The sequence below is a fragment of the Carassius auratus genome, chromosome 22 (assembly GCF_003368295.1).
Source record: "Carassius auratus strain Wakin chromosome 22, ASM336829v1, whole genome shotgun sequence".
In the NCBI taxonomy this organism is placed as follows: Eukaryota; Metazoa; Chordata; class Actinopteri; order Cypriniformes; family Cyprinidae; genus Carassius; species Carassius auratus.
The window spans coordinates 29,528,190-29,548,956 of record NC_039264.1 but is presented as its reverse complement, the minus strand read 5'-3'; the positions used below and the strand labels follow the sequence as shown (position 1 = coordinate 29,548,956).

Here is a 20,767-nt window from a genome sequence, read left to right as displayed (position 1 = left end):
GGGTCAAGGCCGGAAAACCACACTGGATGCCAGTGATCTTCGGCTTAGACGGCACTGCATCAGATACAGGAATGATACTGTAATGGAAATCACAAAAAGGGGTCAGGAATACTTCCAGAAAACATTGTCAGTGAACACAATCCACCGTGCCATTCGCCGTTGCTGGCTAAACGGCTAAAACTCTATAGGCCAAAAGAGAAGCCATATCTAAACATGATCCAGAAGCACAGGTGTTTTCTCTGGGCCAAGGCTCATTTAAAATGGACCGTGGCAAAGCAGAAAACTGTTCTGTGATCAGACAAATCAAAATTTGAAGTTCTTTTTGGAAAACTGGGACGCCATGTCATCCGGACTAAAGAGTACAAGTACAACCCAAGTTGTTATCAGCGCTCAGTTCAGAAGCCTGCATCTCTGATGGTATGGGGTTGCATGAGTGCGTGTGGCATGGGCAGCTTACACATCTGGAAAGGCACCATCAATGCTGAAAGGTATATCCAAGTTCTAGAACAACATATGCTCCCATCCAGACGTCATCTCTTTCAGGGAAGACCTTGCATTTTCCAACATGACAATGCCAGACCACATACTGCATCAATTACAACATCAACATCTGCGTAGAAGAAGGATCCGGGTACTGAAATGGCCAGCCTGCAGTCCAGATCTTTCACCCATAGAAAACATTTGGTGCATCATAAAGAGGAAGATGCGACAGAAGACCTAAGACAGTTGAGCCACTAGACGCCTGTATTTGACAAGAATGGGACAACATTCCTATTCCTAAACTTGAGAAACTTGTCTCCTCAGTCCCCAGACGTTTGCAGACTGTTATAAAAAGAAGAGGGGATGCCACACAGTGGGAAACATGGCCTTGTCCCAACTTTTTTGAGATGTGTTGATGCCATTAAATTTAAAATCAACTTATTTTTCCCTTAAAATGATACACTTTCTCAGTTTAAACATTTAATATGTCATCTATGTTGTATTCTGAATAAAATATTGAAATTTGAAACTTCCACATCATTGCTTTCTGTTTTTATTCACAATTTGTACAGTGTCCCAACTTTTTTTGAATCGGGTTTGTAGAATGTCCCGAATCATTCCAGCTGATTGAAAAGAATCGGCTCAATAACGGTAATAAAATGGGTATTGGAGAAGATACCAATTTAATATATTAATTTAATATAAATAGATGATACTTTATAAAGTTTATCTCAATATTTGACTGCAATGGCTGACACAACTGCACTAAAATAAGAGCATGATGATCATGAAATTGTGTTCGTTACTATAGCAGCAGATTACAGGTATGTCCTATCAGAATCATCACTGGACGGTAGAAATAAAAGTTTCTCTATTTCTTCACTTTAAAATAATGAGGAGCAGCATATTTTCCTGAAATAAAGGGGAGGAAAATTGCAATATAGTAAAGAAAATTCAAGTTTCATAAAAATTGAAATGGCACACAGACACATTATTGCAACTGCATTACAGATTATTATATATTACAATATGTCATGTTATATAAATTAAAACAATACTGATACATCCTTTTCATTTCCTTTCTCATACTCTGATGATATGAAAGAATAAAATTTTCAAAAATTATTTAATTCATAATTCATTTTTCTATCTAAAGGCCTGATCCTCCCACTGTGGATAATAAACCCAATTAATTTACTAAATGTAGTGGGTTGTTCGTCTGTTAGCCTAAAAATCAGCTTAATTAAAAAAAAACAATCATTTCACAGACATAACGAGTTACAGACTAATATTTTTTTCTTCTTCTGTGCATTATAATGAAGGCACAGCATTTTTAGCTTTTTAATCAACATACTATGTCCTACACCAACTACACACACATTTCTTATCGTGTATGTCTACGAAAGACGATCAAACCAATGGGGCGATCTGCAGGCTGCAGCCGTGTGCTTCTCTTGTGTGGGGGTGGATTCAGATTGTGAGATTGTGCATTCTTACTCATTCTGTGTATACAGCTTGAGTGTCACATGCATTCAGTGGATCACATGTATTTTCTGCAGGGAAAAACACTGTGGCGTTTTGTGGGTTTGCAGACTGTTACATTTCCATGTTTTTATAGTAGGCTAATGCGGTCTTAAAAGATATAGTTTGCAGATGATAATGTTGACAATGTTTTTTCCACTGTGGGGACAGTTCTCCTCCCCTGAGGCAGATGACACGGATGTTGTAAACCTGTTTGTTTGCTTTCTCTTTCAATAAAGGCTATGCGATATATCAGTAGGCTACGTGTGTTTTATTTTAACCTCTGAAATAACGATTATTGACATTTTATTTAGATAAATCGGTCGTGTCTTTATTGTGCAGAATTTATTTATATACTGAATATCAAAATCTTGCGGGCGTTTTTTTTTTTTTTTTTTTTTTTTTTTTTGAAAGGCAAGAAGAAAAAAACATTGATTACATTAACGCAACGGAGCAGCATTATTTGAATGAACTCTTAAAGACACGTTAGTTGAAACAATGGGATGCTGTTTTGTGCTCGCTCTGTTTGTTTTGCTCGTTGGTGGTAAGACATACATTTTATTTTGCATATTCAACATTTTACATTTACAGTTTCATTTCATCAACTCCTAAAATATTGTATTGTGTCCATCTTGTATGTCGCTGTTTTAAATAATTATTTAGTATATTTTAAGAATATAAAGTAGCACGATTTTCCTTCTATGTTCTATGTTTTTGGACGACATTTATTTGATTAGTTCTTCCTGGAAATGGCGACTGACTGACGCGTAAAAAAAAAAACTGATTTGCCTGTGACAACAGTACCGTCGCTGTCGGCACCAGGGCTCGGTTTTTCAAGAGGTATAAGCTTATACTAAATGCAAAGTCAAATAAATTTCAGCTCCATCTTTCTGGATGTCTAATGGGGTGGAGGGATAAGAGTTGAGTAGGGTTAGTGTAGTTATATAATGCGTTTGTATTTGCCAGTACTAAAACTAACCATTATGTGTCAGTAGTGTTACACTTACCAGGGGAGCACAAGCGGTCCTCGCTGCAGCCTGCAGTGCCGCTGCTGGCCAAATGGGTGCCCTAAGCAGGATTGAGTATTTCATGTATTTAACATGAAGGTGTTTCCTAAGCCCCTTTCACACTGCCATTCCGGCAAATACAGCGGTAAAGTGTTCCTGTAATTGTTCCCTGGTCGCTAGATTTGGCACTTTCACACAGCCAGTGATGACCCGGTATATGTGCGTGCTTTCACACACAACCCCTGAAGATCCCGTAACGACACGTGACATCAGCGCGTGACGTGTAATGTACGAGTCGACAACGCTTGGCACGTTATACTTTAACTGAAGCAAGCAAACGATCTCTGCGTCAGCGCGGAAAGTGAGGAACTAACTGATCTCTGCTTCATTACAGTTTGCACATGTGTTTTCGTCGCGAATGTTGATCTTCCTTCAAAACAGCCGGTAAAAGAGTCGCGCGATAACGCGCGTCATCATTTCGATACCGAATTAGATCTGGCTTTTGTTCACACAGCGCTCGTTCCGGATCGATTACCGCAATGTTACTATGTCCCCGACCCGGGTTCGATTCGGTAATCAATTCCGGGACGTGGTTGCTTTCACACAGAAGGCGACCAGGCAATGTTACGGGAATATTGCGGGTCCGACGTGCAGTGTGAAAGGGGCTCTAGTGTTTCTTACATCCAGAATTATAATTGTAAGTAGCAGACTTTGATAAAGTTTGAAATCGCGGGTGTGCCCCTTTGTGCCTCCACTGTGCGATTGTGCTGTTGGGAATTATTGTGCTGCCTTTACTCGTTTTTCCCACCGTGTCCGATACTGAAATCAGTGCGACATACTTTGCAAAAAGCGTGGGAATTGTCGATGCTGCTTCGTGATAAGAAATTCCTCCGACTAGCTGTTGTTATATTTGCAGTTATATTTAGTTTTTTTCGCCACCACCTGAGATTTCTAATGCCATTTTTAGTGACGCTTGATTCAAATTAGTGATGTGTCGTTCGTGAACGAATCGTTCTTTTTGAACGAATCTTTTAGGTGAACGAATCGTTCTCGTTCACGTAATCCACTGACTCATATTTCTCGTTCAGTGAAGTTCCTCCCTCCACAGCAGCGCGGCGCTATAAGCAGCGCATGCGCAGCTCAGTGAACCGGGTAACAACTGTTTCATCCTGTCAAAGAATTACTCAACCTCGAGCCAATAGCCTTCGAGTATGAGATGTGACAGAGTATTTGATTTGTTGAATGTAGTGAACGAAAACGCCCTTCAATGAACGAGTTTCATATGAGTCTGACTCTGAACTAGATCTAGAGATATCGTTCGTGAACGAAATGACTGAACTGGTACCCATGTCGTTCGTGAATGAGTTGAATGAGCTGATACATATCGTTCGTGAATGAAATGAATGAACTGGCACACATGTCGTTCGTGCACGAGTTGAATGATACATCTCGTTCGTGAATGAAATGACTGACCTGATGGTCAGGGTATATTCTGGCAAACAGTTTACCAATCACGTTTCTCAATCGGCAAAGCACATGTCGTTCGTGCATTAGTTGAATGATTTAGAAAATCTCGTTCGTGAATGAAATGACTGAACTGGCACACATGTCATTCGTGAACGAGCTGAATGAACGGATACATGTCGTTCGTGAATGAAATGAACTGGTACATAGCTTATCTCGTTCGTGAACGAAATGAATGAGAGTAAACCGGGTCAGTCTGCCATTTAGCATGTCAATCTTGCAAAAATGCAAAGCGCAGTTATAGGTACTGTACTGTGCACATACGCTTGTTTTGATATTTAGCAACTCCACGTTTAATCCACGATTGATGAATGTGAATATATAATAAAGAAACTGTCTGACCAAACAATTAAAATGCTATTTAGGCAAGAAAACCTTGTGCTTTGTTCATTTGAACAACTTAATTAGACTTTATATATTGAATGCGATTATACACACATTTTAATAAAGCCAGATCAGTTTTTGTAACAAGTGAATACGTTCGTTGACTTAAGACATAACAACACAATACACTTTTTTCTATCTGCTGGCTTATTTTGTGTAATACGAAGAAATGGTCACTGAACGAATCAGTGAACGATTCTGAACGAATCATTTTGGTGAACGAACTGAAATGAACGAATCACTAGAAAGAATCATAATTTCCACCACTAATTCAAATTCCCCCGTCTACCTGCGCAGATATCAACTGCGCAACAGAGCTGTAGGTTGCCAGGTTGAGGTCACAAATGGGTTCAGAATTGCATGATGTATCGATTGTGTGAGTAGGATGCGTTTCATACAAGATCTGGCAACTGGACAACCTTGGAATAATGTATTAATGTGATTATTCATATAACGAGGTAGGGCCATACAAATTACGGGAGTTTACCAGGAGAAACAACAAAACGGGAGGGGGCCGGGAGATGGGTGTGAAAAACGGGAGACTCCCGGGAAATACGGGAGTGTTGACAGGTGTGTGGATTACGAAGCAGAAGTTTAGTTGTGTTGCGGCTGCTCCTGTTCCCGTCCTGAAAAAATAGAAAGATCAGTTTGTTACAAAACTTTCTTTATTGGATCAAGAAACATTACATTGCACCAGGAGTGGTGATGACCAACACCCAGAGTCATCAAGGAAAGTGTTAAACTGCCTTACGCTGTGAACTAGACGGGGAATATTGATTGTGAATGGAGAACTTTTAAACAAGGATTTACACTTTACCTGCAAACAGTGGGCCTTGATGAAGCATCAGATGCATGTAAAATTGCACTGCTACTCACCATGGCAAGACCTCAATCTATAGGGATGTTTAACATGCTCATGTTTGAACAGTCCAAAGATAAAGGCAATAGGCCAATATGACGTGGTAATTGAGAAGCTTGACTCACACTGCTCGCCAAAAAAGACTTTTGAAAGGTATGTTTTTCGTTAACGTCTGCAGCTACAGGGAGAGACTTTTGACTGTTTGTTAATAGATTTAATGTTGAAAGCAAGCAATTTCGGAAAGTTGCAAGATTCAATGATTCGTGACAAAATTGTGTTTGGCATCAATGATAAAAAAAAAAGTGAGGGAGAGGCTTTTGAGAGAGACAGAGCTTAGCTTGAATGAAGCTGTCATGCCAGTGTGATAGCTCTTCAGCATGCTAGAAACTTTTTATGAAACCGCAAAGATGAGTGGAACTGACAGCTCAACTGTAGCTGCAGTAACAGAGAAGAATGAGTAAAGTGAAACAACAAAAGGAGAAAGAACTGTTTAAATGTAAGAGATGTGGCAGAAAACACTCGCTGAAGTAGTGCCCAGCCTATGGCAAAATCTGTGCCAAATGTAAAGGGCAGAGTCATTTTGCCAAGCAATGCTTTTCCAAATGGAGACGGAGTCAAAAGGCGCATGAAGAAACAGATGTGAACACCTAGATCTGGTGAAAAGAATAATCATAATAAATAATGGTGAAACACAGAACAATGTGGGAAATATAGTGAAATAGTTTTCTGAATTTTTGGAAGGGTTTTGGAGAATTAACATTCACCTACAAAATAAGTTGAAAAAAAGATGCATAGCCAGTAGTCCATGCCCCAAGACGGGTTCCAGCACCTCTTCGTGAAAAGCTGAGGCAAGAGCTGGAAAGAATGACATCAGTGGGAGTCATAGAAAAAGTGGAAGAGCCTATAGAGTGGGTCAATTCGGTGGTGTGCTTGAAAAAAGCAAATGGTGATGTACGTGTTTGAATGGATCCAGAGGACTTAAATGCCAACATTCAAAGAGAACATTATCAAACCCCAACATGAGAAGAAATCATAAGTGAGATGGTAGGTGCAAAGTTCTGGATGCATCTTTGATCAAATAAATGCAGGCTTGATGAGCAGAAGAAACTTCTTTCAAAAACATTAAAAATAGTAATGTTTCCAAACTTTTGACCTGTACTGTAAGGGGAAGCTATCCAATATTTGTCCTGTCTTCCATTCATATTAATCAAATGACAGTTTGAGAAAATCTCTCACCGCTCTTGACTAAATCACTTTTGTAACTAGAATAAGAAGAAAATAAATAAAGACAGAAAGGCTGTACATAGAGTAATGGGGAAGACCAAACTTGTTCATACCAAACTTATCTTTAAAAACAGTGTACTTGAGAGAACTATAACATGACAAAGGCGAGTTCAAGTGTACAGCTGATCATGAACCAAAATGGGTACGTTGAAGACTTTCCTTACCTCAGAGCCTGTGCTAACATTCTTTGACCCATCAAGAAGAACAAAGATATCCACAGATGCATCCAAAGATGGACTGGGTGCAGTTCTATTGCAGGCGGAGTTAGACAATTGGAGGCCAGTTGCATATGCCTCAAGAACAATGACTCTGTCTGAATGTCGATACGCACAGATAGAAATACAATGCTTGGGCTTGGTGTATGGAGTGGAAAGATTTCATAGGTGTACGGGTTACAGACATTTGTGGCAGAGACGGATCACAAGCCATTAATTGCTACCTTAAAAAATAACCTGAATCAAATGTCTCCAAGATTTCAGCGGCTGATAATATGACTGCAGAGGTATGACATGGAGCTGGTTTATACTCAAGGAAAGTACATAGCTCTGGCAGATGCTCTGTCCAGGGGGGAAAACATGCTGAAAGCTCCACAGACACTGAGGTGACTCATCATGTGAATATGTTAGCTAAAACTTTTCCTGTCACAGACACAAAGCTCAAGCAAATTGCAGTGGAGACTGAGAAAGATAGACGTAGCATTCCACAGGTGGTTTGCAGCAATATTGGGCATTGCTACAGTAGCAAAGACAACCAGAAATTTGCTGAGGAGTATAGGTTTCAACATGTGACTTCACACCCATTATATCTGCAGTCGAATGGAAAAGCAGAGAACACCCCCAATACAGTAAAACTGCACATTTTAGAGTGGCCTTTTATTGTGGCCAGCCTAAGGCACATCTGTGCAATAATCATGCTGTCTAATCAGCATCTTGATATGGCACACCTGTGAGGTGGATGGATTATCTCGGCAAAGGATTAGTGCTCACTAACACAGATTTAGACAGATTTGTGAGAATAGGCCTTAGATCTTTCTTTGAGTTCGGCTCATGAAAAATGGGGGCAAAAACAAAAGTGTTTAGTGAGTGGGAGCTACACCTAAGCTCCACCCATTTGCTCTGTAGTGAGCAGCCTCTCCATTCTTTTCTGATACTAGCATGCAATGTTATATTTAAAAAAATGCATTAAAATAGCATTATTATAGAGACATATTAGCACAGTGTGTTTCTGTAGCTCGCATCATGTAGTGCGCCCTCAAGACTTACACTTAACACTTTTGTTTATTTGTGTTTCCAGGTGTGTTTGGTGATGTGACGGTGTTCGTAATGGAGGGAGATTCAGTCACTCTAAACACTGATATAATCAAAAAAGAGCATGACAAGTTGCTGTGGTATTTTGAAGACACTCGCATCGCTCTGATCAATGGACATCCCAACACGAGCTGTTTATATGATGGAGAAGACGGGAGATTCAGAGACAGACTGAAGGTGGACTATGAGTCTGGATCTCTGATTATCACAAACATCACAACTCAACACGCTGGACGTTATGAAGCAGAGATCATCAGAAGTGAGAGTTCAGGGAAAAGACAAAGTTTAAACAGAAACCGCAAGTGTGATAGCACAAAAATCACCAAAAAAAAACAGCATCAGTCAAGATGATAACATAAAAACTTTCAATGTGATTGTCACTGGTGAGTTACTTAATGTAAATTACCTTAAGTGTCTTTGTTGTTGTTTAAAGAAATTAAATATAACACAAATTAATGATTTTTCTTTTATAATTCAAAATATATAATATAAAACCAAATTCGAATTCATTGGCTTGCTGTAAATTAAATGGTTCAATTGCATAAAATTGCATTTCTGATAACCTGTATGACATTATTAAAATTCTGTGATCCAACATAACACAAGTGGATTACAAAAAGGTTGGATGGATTGATGGATGTTATTGAAATTATAATTTAATAACTTTTTTATGATGACCAAACATACCATAATTTATCACCGATGGGTCATGTTTCTTTGAAATCACCATGAAAAGGCCAAAAGGACTTTTCAACATCAATTCAACATCAATGTGTTATCTTGTATTTCTGTACTTTTATTCCTTTGTGTTTTCCAGCTGCTCTGTCTGATCAAGTCACAACTGATGAAGAGCCCTGGATGGAGAAGAGGGAGTCTGACTTGGGTATATTTTCTCCATTCCTTTTTTTTCTCTTAATACACGGCATATAATGGAGTACAAAATATTTATAAATGCATTGTTCATAAGGGGAGCTAATTTTATGGTTCACTTATAATGATTTTGCTGTTGTTCTTTCAAAAACATGAATTTAATTTGAGCAAAATGCTACATTTAAAAAATCTATAAATAAAATTTGTCAAACTTCATCCTAAACACCTGCTGCTTATAATAAAGACATCAGAAATAATTATTTACACAGTTTAACGCTGTAGTCTTGGGAAGCCAATGACATGCTCTCTCCAAACTTGTAATTCAATTACAAAAAAATTGCCGGTGTTCAAACAAATTTAAAGTACACAATGACGTTTGACATGCAACAAGTGTATCAAAGTCAATAGAGAGTGAAAAGACGTCTCTTGACATTTCAAAGACTGTTCCCAAACCTTTCATAAACTATTCCATTATGGAATAATCCCTAATTTTTAATAGAGGAATAAGCCTTTTGGACATGCAAAAGTGTCCATAGAGAGAATATATGCAGTGAATATGGTATATAAACACACTGTAATGTTTTCTCTCACTAATGTCTGCGTGTCTTTATCTGTTTCAGATTCAGGTCTGTCTTCAGCGGCTGTAGCAGGAATTGTTGTTGGTGTTATTGCTGTTCTGCTGCTGACTGTTGTAGCTGCTGCTGTGATTCACTATCGCCGCAGGAGCTCCAGAAATAGTGAGTATCACATGAAGAAACTATAGTGAGAGAGAAACATCATGTGCTTTATGCAAAACTATTATTTGGCTCTCTGGAATACTTGATTCTGATTGGTCAGTTGAAACATTAAAAATATTTCCTGATAATAACCTTCATCATTTAATTGTGTGTGTGTGTGATTTGTTTTTGTTTTGTTTTTTTTTCACAGCAGAAAGGGAGAAGAACAAGTGTGAAGGACTAATAATTGAGGAAAGATACTGCATTGAAAACTGACATTAGATCACACTAAGATTTTTTTTTTTTTAAACAAAATCTGATTCACTGATAGATGACATATTTGTCTAAAAAAAAAAAAAAAGTTTGGGAATTCCTGCACTACATGAAAAAAGTGATTGAAAAAATGTTGTCCTAACTTTTATCCAGGGGTGCATTTCTCAAAAACAACTATGGTTGCAAGTTCTTTTGTTACCAATAGAGTTCAATGGAATTTACCACCACAGTTAGCTAACAATACTTTGTTGAGGAAATGCAGCCCAGATCAATAATTACTGAAGGCCAGTGGATGCCATTGTGTGAGTAATATGTAATGTAATCTGTAAAAAGTAAAAGTAATCTGATTATTAGGAGTTTAAAATGTAATATAATTATAAGTACAATTTTTGGGGAATTTGGAAAATTACATGAAAAATGAATCAGAGAAACATGACAAATTTTGCATTACAGGTACATTTTGTGTCTTTTTTCCGTGATCTTGTTTTTCTGTTTACAAACTTTTTCTTTGTCTTTTTTTGCTTCAACTCAAAGTATGTAATTCATATGTATGTACTTCGTCTGTATGCACGTGCTTTAGAAGACATTTGTTCTGTAAAATCTTTATGGAGAAAATGAACGGGACAAATACTTCCAAAATAAAAATTAATCGTGTCACTGTTTTTGCTGTGTTATCATATTTATTTATGCATGAGAAAAAATATTAAAAAAATTAAAGTAAAAAAAAAAAAAACTTCCTTCCAGCCACCGACAGAAAATTATCTGAAATAAAAAAAGTGAAAGTGAAACACAGACAGTCTTTGGTTCTTTTAATTGTGATGATTTTGGCTCACATTTAACAAAACCCCACCAATTCACTATGTCAACAAATTAGAATAAAGTAAAAAATAAAATAAATAAGACCAATAAAAAAAAAAAAAAACATTTTTAGTAAATTGTTGGCCTTCTGGAAAGTATGTTAATTTACTGTTCATGTACTCAATACTTGGTAGGGGCTCCTTTTGCTTTAATTACATTTACATTCACATTTAATCATTTAGCAGACGCTTTTATCCAAAGCGACTTACAAATGAGAGCAGTAGAAACAATAAGATCAACAAGAGAACAACAACACTATACAAGTGCTATGACAAGTCTCAGTTAGTCTAGTACAGCACACATAGCCAGGTTTTTTTTTTTTTTTTTTTTTTACAGAATGTGCTAGACAAGAAAAGAAAAGGTAAGTGCTTAGTATTATTTGGTTAAGTGCTGGCGGAAAAGATGAGTCTTTAGATGTTTTTTGAAAATGAGTAAAGACTCAGCTGTTCGGATTGAGATTGGGAGGTCATTCCACCAGCTGGACACAGTCCAGGAAAAGTCTGTGAGAGTGATTTTGAACCTCTTTGGGATGGCACCACACGGCGTCGTTCACTTGCAGATACAAACTTCTGGAGGGCGGATAAGATTGAACTAGTGAGCTTAGGTATGTTGGTGCCGTGCCAGTGGTCGTTTTGTAGGCAAGCATCAGTACCTTGAATTTGATGCGAGCAGCTACTGGTAGCCAGTGTAACCTGATGAGAAGAGGAGTAACATGAGCTTTTTTGGCTCATTGAAGACAACCCTCGCTGCTGCATTCTGGATCAGTTGCAGAGGCTTGACAGTACATGCAGGAAGGCCCGCCAGGAGAGCATTACAATAGTCCAGTCTGGAGAGAACAAGAGCTTGGACAAGAAGTTGGGTGCCTTGCTCTGACAGGAAGGGTCTAATCTTCCTAATATTGTATAAGGCAAATCTTCAGGACCAGGTCGTTGTAGCAATATGGTCTGTGAAGCTTAACTGATTATCCATCACAACTCCTAGGTTCCTGACTGTCCTGGAAGGAGTTATGGTTGACGAACCCAGCTGTACAGAGAAGTTGTGATGAATCAATGGGTTAGCTGGAACCACCAGCAGTTCAGTCTTAGTAAGGTTGAGCTGAAGGTGATGGTCATTCATCCAGCTAGAAATGTCACTCAGACAGGCTGAAATGCGAGTAACTACCGTCGGGTCATCAGGCTGGAATGAGAAGTAGAGTTGAGTGATATCAGCGTAGCAGTGATAAGAAAAGCCATGCTTCTGAATGACAGATCCTAATGACGTCATGTAGATGGAGAAGAGAAGTGGTCCAAGTACTGAGCCTTGATGAACCCCAGTAGCAAGTTGTTGTGACTTAGAAACTTCACCCCTCCAAGACACACTGAAGGATCTATCAGAAAGGTAGGACTTAAACCACAGGAGTGCAGTTCCAGAGATGCCCATCTTTCTTAGGGTGGACAGGAGAATCTGCTGATTAACGGTGTCAAAAGCAGCAGACAGGTCCAGTAAGATGAGTACTGAGGATTTTGAAGTTGCTCTTGCTAGTCGCAGGGCTTCAGTAACTGAGAGCAGGGCAGTCTCAGTTGAGTGGCCGCTTTTGAAGCCAGATTGGTTGCTGTCCAGGAGGTTCTTTTGTACAAGAAACATAGAGAGCTGGTTGAACACAGCTTGTTCAAGTGTCTTTGCAATGAATGGAAGAAGGGATAACGGTCTGTAGTTTTCAAGAAGCGCTGGATTTAGAGATGGTTTCTTCAGCAGTGGGCTTACCCGAGCCTGCTTGAATGCTAAGGGAAATGTTCCAGATTGAAGAGAGAAGTTGATAATGTGAGTAAGTGAAGGTATGACTGAAGAAGAAATCGTTTGAAGGTGGTGAGTGGGGATCGGATCAAGTGGACAAGTAGTAGGATGACTGGACAGGATAAGTTTAGAAACGTCCGTCTCTGAGAGTGGAGAGAAGGAGGAGAGACAATGTGCATTAGTCGCTGTAAAGTTATCCTCAGTCTGCGGTGTGGAGAATTGGTCACCGATGATTCTTGTCTTATTTGTGAAGAAAACTGCAAAGTCGTCAGCTGTAAGAGTCGATGGAGGAGGAGGTGGAGGCGGATTAAGAAGAGAAGAGAAAGTTTTGAAGAGTGTGCGAGCATCACAACAGTTGTTAATTTTGTTGTGGTAGTATGATGTTTTAGCTGTGAAGACATTTGCAGAGAAGAGACTGATACACACTGAGGTCGGTAGAGTTTCTTGATTTATGCCATTTCCTCTCTGCAGCCCTGAGTTTAGAGCGATGTTCATGGAGGACTTCGGACAGCCAGGGGGCAGATGGGGTGGTGCGTGCTGGTCTAGACAACAGTGGGCAAAAGTTGTCCAAGCAAGAGTTTAGAGTGGAGCAAAGAGTGTTACTGCCTCAGTTCGGCGTGGCATGGAGGTGATCAGTTTGTGGTACTGCTGAGGTGGTACGGAAGCCCAGGTTTCTTTGACAGTGGCCTTCAGCTCATCTGCATTTTTTTGGTCTTTTGTTTCTCATTTATAGTCTGGTTTACCTTGAACACATTGCCGCAGAAATATTGGACTTTTGCTCAACAGCAGAATGTACATACATACATACATACTACTACTTACATTATTAAATTATACTTTATTTTTTAAGGAATGATCACACAACATTTCTTCCATGTTTTAATTTAAATAGTGAATCCCCTTTGTTTGCCAAAAAATAAAGTGTAATGTTCAATAATTTAAAGTTAAAGTAAATTAAAGTCTTATGTCTTTATTTGATAACCAAATACACAACACAGAATAACATTTAATAAGGCTATTTTAAGAATAAATGTGAAGAAATTAAGGTGTACCTTTTTAAAAGATACTATAGCAGTGACAGCTTTTGTACCATTTTTTAAGAGTTCATGCAATGGATTGTTTAATTATGTTTTTATTTTGGGGTAAATATGATTATCCACATTACAAATGCGTTAAATTCTCCATATTGAATGCACTAGGGATTTAGAGTAGTAAGTGGTGGTATGGCTGTTCTTTAGAACATGTGGCTGTTCTTTTAGAATGTTCACATTTCCTGTGTTCAGTTCCAATATATGTTGCCTGGGTTTCTGATTGTGTCCTAGTTTGCTATAGTATATTCTTATTCCTCCTGGCTCAGTTCTCATTATAGCAGTGTATTTATGCCAAAGGTGGTCTCTGCGAGTTGTATGTTAATGTTACAGTGCTATCTAGTGGTTCCTAAAAAGTTACAACTAAACTGGCTGAATTCAGAACTATACTATCGTAGACATTTATTGTTTTTACTGTATCTTTCTATGACAGAAATAGTTAAAGTATGTGGTTCTAAATTTAGAATGTGCTACAATGGGTCAAAGCAAAGGTGGCTGGAACAGAATTTTATATTTTTACTTTTCTTCCCCCAAACTTGCGAATACTTTAGGTCTATACACTTCATTTTATAATTTTAATATGTGGGGATCGAACAAGACAAAACTATTTCTCTATTTTTATTTTATTTTATTATTAATGTTTATAAAACAAATCTAACTTTAATGCTATAATTCTGATTGTTTTTGTAAGTACCCTTACAGTGTAAACTGTAGTGTGGGGGAAAAAAGTGACTCTCCAAGAACTATTGAGAAAGTCAAGAAAGCAGCTTCTCTCTTAAATAAAAATTGAGAAAAAAAATAAAGTCACCATGTAATGACTGGATGAGTCATGTTTCCCTCAAATGTCCCTGCCTGCAGTCAATGAGAGAAGAATTCACTGCCAAAAACTATATATATATATAAACACACACACGCACACACACACACACACACACATATATGTGTGTGTGTGTGCGTGTGTGTGTGTGTGTCTGTGTATATTTCTATAATGTATTTGTGTGGGTGTGTGGGTGTGGGTGTGTTTGTGTTTGTGTGTATGTATTTGTGTGTGTGTGTGTGTGTGTGTATTTGTCTAAGCATTCATTCAAGTTTATTAATTCATGTTCCTTTTGTTTCTTCTGTGTATTTTTATTTGTATTCATTTATTACAATAAATGACTTTATATCCTTACATAAAACCAGGCTGTCATTCTGTTCACAGCTGTAGCTGTTGTTATTCTGATGTAGAAAATGTAAAAAAAAGCTAAATTTATATTTAGTAAAGGAATTAAAAGCTGTCAACGAAGGCGTGATCTGCGAGCAAATGACGTAAAAACGCAGACGAAAGCGGTAAGAATAACGAAAAACATCACCGATGTTGGCTCAGTAGATTGGGCTCTTTAAATTTACGCGCTGTTGTGATGACGTATGTCACGTGACTGTCAACATTGTGGATGTAGTATGCCCTCTTGTCGAGCGCGGTGGTTTATGGGATGAGTAGTTCCTTCATTCAGAAAATCACGGGCAGAAAACACGAGTTACCAGTTGTCTGGAACGGGACATAACATCAGTAAACCGGAGAAAAATGAAGGGAGTCTGTTTGGTGCTCGTTTTTGTGTTGTCGCGTAAGTAAAGCGATGGTGATTCTTCTCTAAATTAATGAATTGTTTAGAGTGGTCCTGCAAGAACCCCTAGCACCTCACATTTTGTATGTCTCCCTATTTTGATACACCCGTTGTAGGTCTTGCAATGTCCACTAATGAACTGGTGAGTTAAAACAGGTGTGATAGATGAAGGAGACTCAGAAAATGTGCAGTGCTGAGGGAGTTCGCAGGACCGGTTTGAAAACCACTGGTTTACACCAATCTTAAAAGTTGGTTGTCTATTTTCTTAAAAAGTGCTCATACACTTTTAAGTGGAGGACAGATTGGTCCAATTTCTATTCAAAAAGTAAGCTTAATAAAGCCGAGTTTGCTTTGCATAAGGTAACGTTAATGTGAATAGTTCCGTTGTTTTTATGCTTGTTCTGTCAACAGACCTGACTTTCTTGAGAAACTATTAAAAATAACATTTAAAGGCAATGCATAGCTACTAAAATAAGGCAGCATTATATATTTACATTTTCTGAGATCCTGAATTTGTAATTTTCCTTAGTTGTCGGTTATAATCCTCAAAATTAAAAGAAATAAAAATTTCTAATGTATCAGTCTAATGAATATAAATATAATATACGTATACAAGTTTCACTTTTTGAATGGAATTAGTGAAATTAACTATGAATGCAAGCATTTGGACCAATCAGACACAACTATTTGATACATTTAACAAATATCTACGGCCTCCACATCTAACCAAAGGGCCTATGGACCCATCCCCCAAAAGGAATCAGTCACCTCAATATGATAACAATAGGTTGACAACACCCCAGGAATGTGACTGAGCAACTCTTAACTCAAGTCTATCAGAAAACCGACACATAATGCACACAAAAAGGGACTCTTCTCTTATGAATCCATAGAAAAACCTTCCTTTGAGTTAATTCACACAGGGCATATTTTAGGGTGTTGTGTATACTGTCTCTGTTCTTGTATATTGTGTATTGTATACGTTTTATACATGCTTACGATGGATCACTAGTTAATCTCATCTATATGCTGTTTGGTATCTATGAGGTCGTATTTTCATGATCTACATGATAGTGTATATTATATGTTGATGCCTATCCAAGACATTAGTTTTATAAGAATCTTAAAGTCTTTATAAAACTAAAGTTGAATTACCATTGTGTACGAAATGTGCTATATAAATACACTTGCCTTGCCTAATTTGAAATCTGGTGTCTTGCATATGAAATCTAAATTCATATGCAAGACACCAGATTAGAGACAAGTTGTATAACTTCCCTCCAAAAGATACCGTTCTTCACTGACTCACTCAAATCCTGAGGATGTGACATCATCCCCCCCTTTATAGATCACTGATCACCAGATCAGGGCGGTTCTTCTAGATTCCAGGAATTCCAGGAGAAGATGCTGAGCTAAGAGCTCTCAAAACCACACCCTAAGCTTGTGCCAGGCTTGATTTCCCTTAAATGTTAATTACTTTTGAGTCTTTCAGCAGCAATATTATATTATGGGCATGTTAAATTACTGCAATAAAGGAATGTGACGTGAATAGGAACCAGAGACAAAAAAAAAAAAAAAAAAGAGCGTCCTAATAGACCATGATTTAAAAACAAAACAAAAAAAACAACCTTTGTCCATTTTCACCAGAAGTTCTGTAAATGATCAGAGATGTACCAGTGGCTTATTTTTAACATGGGTGAAATTAAATGTTTGCAGGTAAAAAAAAAAAAAAAAAAAAGGATGGGTTTATGCTAAAACATTAATGATGAGATTAATCTTTACAAAGTTGAATACTAAATATATTGGAAGACTGTTCATGTATAAAACGCATGTGTATGGGCTTAGAGCATCTAAAGCATTCCTGAATCGCTTGATTTTATTCAGTAAGTGTTCATGTGTGTCTGCAGGAGTGTTTGGTGATACACCAGAGAAGTCAGTGACAATGATGAAGGGAGATTCAGTCACTCTAAACACTAATGTCACCAAAGGACCAAATGATTCGATGCTGTGGTATTTTAATGACCGTCTCATCGCTCTGATCAATGGACATCCCAACACGAGCTGTTTATATGATGGAGAAGACGGGAGATTCAGAGACAGACTGGAGGTGGACTATGAGACTGGATCTCTGACCATCACAGACATCACAACTCAACACACTGGACCTTATGAAGCAGATTTCATCATGAGAGAGAGTCCAGGAAAAAGCCAAAGTTTAAACAGAAACCACATTTGTGATGGCACAAAAGTCATCAAAAAAAATCAAAAACTTTGGTGTTCCCATAAATTTCTCTTTGATTGTCATCGGTAAGTGTTTCAAAGTTATTTACCCTTTTCTTTGTTCACTGTTTGACCAATGATGTTCAGACAGGTTTACTCTTTTCACTGTATAAATGTTTATTTCTGCATGACGATCTGATTTCCATCAGTTTTCATCATTTACACATTAAAAAACAAAATCATGTCATAACTTCTATAGAATTTTCTGTTATTAAATTATTCATTGCAGTGTAAAAAAATAAATTAAAATGTTTCTACATTGTAGGTAAAGACAGAAAAAACTTAAGATGATAAACTGAAAAATATATACATAAATATCTCAAATATAACTTAACACATTAAACGCTCTGTTCCAAACAGCCAGAGCAACAACAACAGGCCCAACACTAGATCCTACTTCAGCGGTTCCTGTTAATGTGACTGAGGATGGGAATAAGCAAATGTTGTAGTACAAATATAAATAATTTAAACAACCAACACACTAGAAACATGTTTATAAAAAAAAAAAAAAACTGGCTTTGATTGGGAAAAAATGAAAAAATATATATGATTGGAAAGGGGCCCCCCACACGCTGTGTTTGCACTGGGCCTATGCTGCGCCCATGCCTTTCACAAAACACACTGAAGCACAGACCATTTATCTTAACAGGGAAATGCAAAGTGTAATTTATAATGTGGAAATATACAGAAAATAATTTAAAGAATATGTCTTCATCCGTTCCATATCCAGGTCTGACTCCAGGTGAAATAGCAGTGATTGTTGTTGTTGGTGTTCTGCTGCTGGCTGCAGCTGGTGTTGGTGTGATTTACTATCGCCGCAGGAACTCCAGAAATGGTGAGTATTACATGCAGAGACAATAGTGAGAGGGAAATATAGTCTGTATTGTGCAAAATTGGGTTTAATAGTGTGTACACAGCCATTTTTATTTTTAGCCATTTGGATATATATTTCCAAACATGAATTTTGCCTTTTAATCCAATTCATTTCTGTGCTCAAAAGTTCTGTAGGATACCCAGAGATCTCACCAGGATTGAGCGTGTCTCAGATGAGAGATGAGAGGAATCCAGATCTCTGAGACTCTTGGAAGATTCTGTCTGGGGTTCACTAGAGAAAGGTCATGTTCATTAAGAGGAGCACAACAAGGATCCGTGTCCATCGACTCTCTACGGTGGTGTAACTCTGCAAAAACACACACATGTGCGGTTTAACTTGATGAAATGATTCGCTGGTGTTAGGAATATTAAACCAGCCGTTACTGCAAGCATATATAATAAGTCAAGATTCTACTGAAGAAGGTTATAGTGCAGAGCTGTGGAAGAAGTGCTGTGACTGTACATTATCCCGGAAATGTAAGTCTTGTATGAGCATGTTCGTTCATGTAGGACGGGGGTCTAACGGACGTGGTTCCAGAATCCGGCTTGGTTTCAAGCGGATCACGAAATCTAATGACAACGGTAACCTTGTTTTACCGTTTCTAGTTTAAAGTGCGCCGCGTGTCAAAACACAGGAGCTGTAGACACTACTTGTGCTCACAGTCGTTTATATTCGTGATCGGTCAGCGCTGAATCCTCTAATATTGTTATCTGGAGTCAAAAGCGCTTCGTACAATCTTCTCCACTCCATGTGTCTCTTCAGCTGAAGATGGAGAGCATCAAAAGTGCTCCAGAAAACGTGGATTTTTATTTTATTTTACATCAAAGAAAATCTAATAATGGTAATACATGAATGAGTTAATGTGAGGGATTTACCATAATTTTGGGGTGAATTATCCCTGTTTCTGCTCTTGATGAGGACGTTTTGATTATTGTTAGAAGATTCAAACTAGATTCAAGTGGAAACCCCCATATATTTACTCCGTCAGATGGCCTTCTGCCATCGATATCTAGATGTTAAAATATTAATAGCCTGATAATACCACTGATCTGACCTTTTAATATTCATATCCAGTTGGGCTCAACTGGTCAAATTTAAGTAAAAAACAAAAACAAAAGTACTGCTGCTGCCCAGATGGAAATTTGTAACCAAAAATAAAAAGTATACAAATCTGAACCTCTGCTGGGCAGAAAATCGAATCTAGAGACCGGGCGTTTATTTTTTATTTTTTATTTTTTTTGGCAAGTCGCATGATCTCCATCTTTCTCTATGTATAAGGAAATCATTAATTGTACATTGTAAAATAAATTAATGAATCGCACCATTGTTTTTAAGTAAGGGATAATGTAAATTCATCGTTTATTAAATTAAGGGTTTTGTAACACCCTCTGAATTAGATCAGAATGAATCTACTGAAACCTATTTCCCATTGCTGTAAAAAATCTCCTGGATGCAGTTTATAATCTTGGCTTTTACAGTAAGTCTCTTTTGGGTTAGTTTAATGCTTGTGAGATCGGTTTGTCTTCAGTTGTTTATGTACGTTTTGGTGTTTTAGCACATTGAACAGGTTGAATGTTTCTGTAGTGAATCTTCATCTTTTTTAAATATATTTCTTTATAGTGATGCTCTGTATCTCTGCAGTCTGTACTCGCGAGAGATCAACAGATTGAGAAGTACAAATCTGTGGAGTAATTTATTTTTAAACAATTAAACCTTTAAGACAGACCACCTGGGAGCTTAAAGGTTATTAGTCAGTGGTGTGTGCTTCTGAAGCCATCATTAACTAAACCTATGTAACTGACAGATTCCACAAGAACTACAATACCCAGAATCCTTCAGCCTGTGAATGTGTGTGTGCTCTTGTTTTTGTGATATATCAGGACACAACTCTGTATAATGACATGGGTATGACAGGTATTACAAGGAGAGGGTGACTTATGAGGACATAACCCATGTCCCCATTTTTCAAACGCTTTTAAATCATACAGAATGAGGTTTGAGAAAGTAAAAATGCACAAAGTTTCCTGTTAGGGTTAGGTGTACGGCCATAGAATATACAGTTTGT

The 20,767-nt window shown here is 37.9% G+C and overlaps 1 long non-coding RNA gene across 1 annotated transcript; it reads left to right on the top strand.

Moving 5' to 3' along the window:
• The first annotated feature begins 2,402 nt into the window (after nt 1-2,402).
• On the top strand, nt 2,403-10,887 carry LOC113040297 (uncharacterized). Its single transcript, XR_003275176.1, has 5 exons — nt 2,403-2,545; nt 8,353-8,749; nt 9,184-9,249; nt 9,857-9,973; nt 10,164-10,887. It is a non-coding gene; the product is annotated as an uncharacterized LOC113040297 (long non-coding RNA).
• Nucleotides 10,888-20,767: the final 9,880 nt, after the last annotated feature.